The sequence below is a fragment of the Nematolebias whitei genome, chromosome 17 (genome assembly GCF_014905685.2).
Source record: "Nematolebias whitei isolate Nwh7 chromosome 17, NemWhi1, whole genome shotgun sequence".
NCBI lineage: Eukaryota > Metazoa > Chordata > Actinopteri > Cyprinodontiformes > Rivulidae > Nematolebias > Nematolebias whitei.
The window spans coordinates 2,292,524-2,295,336 of NC_056514.1; the positions used below are offsets into that span (position 1 = coordinate 2,292,524).

The window sequence follows — 2,813 nt, forward strand, 5'->3', positions numbered from 1 at the left end:
TCTTTGTGAAAAGAAATCGTCCATCGTTAAACAGGGGTGGAGGCCTCCGGGTTCAACTGTCCCCCTCTTACAATGTTGTGATTGCTAGTATCACTCAGCCCTCTGTGAACAGTAAACAGCCATCAGTGTGCTAATGATCCATTGTTATGCTGATGGTCCTTCTTGAGCATGTGATCAGCTGGTTTTGGTTGTCAGCAGCAAAACTGGTTGATCCACTCTGAGACGGTGCTATTTAAGAGACTGAGCTGAATACAGCTCCTCAGACTGAGGAAGTCTCTCGGATGAGAGACGAAACGTTTCTACATTTTTTATTGATTTGCTTTGTTTTGTTTTTTTGAATGTCCAGAGGACCAGATTTAACTTTTTTAGACAATATCATTCTAAATAACAAAGCAGGATACATATATCTAGACATTTAATTAAGTTAATATAGATAATTAATATGCTATAATACAATTTACCAATCAGAGATCATACTTTTAAGAAAATAAAACAACTAAACTTTCCTTACCATTAATCTCATGCCTCTAGTGTATGTAACTTATATGTAGGCATGTTTTATCCTTAGCGATTTATGTATAATTTGGGGCATTGCAGGGATATTGCAGAGGCAGGCTGGTCTATCTTCACCCTCGTCATCAGTATCGCCACCGCAGGTAATCTGTAAGGAGCAAAATCTACACTGCTCTGTTGACTAGTTTGATAACTGAGAAAATCTCATCAACAGCTTTTACTTATTCAGAAATGTCTTAGGGATAAGACAGCATCCACAAAACTAATTTAATCATAATCTACAACTGACATGATCAGAATAGAAATAACAAGAGTCCTTCCATAATTTGTCAAACTTATTATTTCTATTATTTATTCTATTACACACACACACACACACACACATACATATATATATATATTGTTTGCTTTCCGATAAGCAAAGGTAACCACTGGAAGTAGCGATAAGCACCTTTGCTTGCAGCCTCTCCTCCAAGGGGTCCGGAAGCTTACTTCAGCGCCGTGGTATTACCTGTAGCTGTCTAAAGTAGCCTCATTAAGACTGCGACGAGGTGATTCATCCAGAATATTAACGACCTTAAATCCGTGAGCCACACCCTGATCTCACTCTGTTACCTTGAACCTCCAAGCAGCAGGGATGGATCTTCTGGTCCAGAGAAACTCGCGTTGTGGCCGCTCACCTCTTAATTTAGCGTTGCAATTGTTAACTGTTCTGGTAATCTTTAGGGCCCTGGAAATGGGCACAAGGGTGTTGTCACTCAGTAGGTAATAAACCTTTCAAAACCTCCTTTATTGGTGTTGTTAAGTGAACCAAGCATTACCATGTTTTTGTTCATTAAGGGTGAAATAATAGTCCAGAATTATTCATTTTGCGTTGCTTTAATCAATAGTTTGGCAGGGGATACAGCATCAGGCACAATTTTATAATGATTAGATTTCATGAGTACATAGGATACACTTTCTTCCTTAAGTGAGGCGATGACTACTATCTGAGGACTTCTAAATCTCAAGAGCCCTTGAGGATTTATAGATACTGCCTTCACATAGACCTTTCACAAATAAAGCCAAAAGATGTTCTCCCTCAGCTCCCTCATGAACCAGAAGCACCTTCGAGCAAGTCTCACCAGTAACCAATTTAGTACTCCTAAATTTATCCTGTATGCTATTCTTCCAATTTGATGAAACAATTTAATCAGAGCAGGGTAAGAATGAGGTCGTCCGCTTACCATGATTCTAAGGCGACCCTTAGTGAGTCACTGTGATGGTAAGGGCATATTTCCAGTCCCCTAGGAGAGAGGTACCGGCCGATCCTCGAAGGCAAGCGCAGCTATTCCAAATTAGAAAAATCAGAATTTTGGACGGGCCCAGGTCAAGCTATTAATAGAAGAAGGAAGCTCGTCCAGTTTAAGTGTTGATGAACGAAAGCTTAAATCCAATCCCATCTCAGTGAAGAAAAGAATTAACTTCCAACATCGTCTCAAGACTCCTTTTTGGGCTCCTTCTGATCCGTCGAGCTGCCTCTTGCCTGTGATTCCCTCTGCTCGGCTCTCCAGTTCAGCTTTGACTCAGCATTGACCAAGTTCCATCCGTTCAGTCTGTATTTAAAGACCTCTTTTTCCCTCCTCCTCTTAAGGAGGGGTTGTGGAAAATTACATCATCTCTTTTCCAGTAACTTGTCTGTTGTTTTGCACCTCAACCGGTTCAGACCAGTTTTCTGGTACATTCCAGAACTTTGTTTTGCTCAAAAATGCGTCATCATGAGATGAGTTGAGTTTGAACCCCATGACTTCTTGTTCTCTTTCTACTGCTCGAGGCAAGCCCAGGCCTGTCCTAGACGGGCATGTCCGGACTTGTTCACTGTTACATGAGGCCTCAGAACTGCTCTTTAACTTCAACACTTCACAAGTAAATCACACAATCATAGAATGGATTATACAATTCTTAAAAATCAATACTTTCATTAGTTGATTATTTGTTGATTATTAGTAAAACAGTAAAACACTTTTGATTACACATTATCATATTTAGCTTGATTTAAAGCAGGAGTTCAGTCCTTTTGTTTTCAGCTGCTGAGGAGAACTTTTTGATCAGGCTTCATCTTCATTAAAGCTGGTCGTCTGCCATGCATCATCACCTCAGACACCAGGTTTATCGACAACATATAAACATATATATATATATATATATATATACGTATATATATATATATATATATATATATATATATACATACATATATATACATATATACATATATACATACATATATATACATATATACATATACATATATATACACA

General features: G+C 38.7%; 1 protein-coding gene across 1 annotated transcript in view; it reads right to left on the reverse strand.

Annotated features, from left to right (window-relative positions):
- The window catches only part of LOC119424241 (aconitate hydratase, mitochondrial), a 68,251-nt gene that overhangs the window by 4,835 nt on the left and 60,603 nt on the right, over nt 1-2,813 (reverse strand). The gene's annotated exons all lie outside the window — the stretch shown is intronic.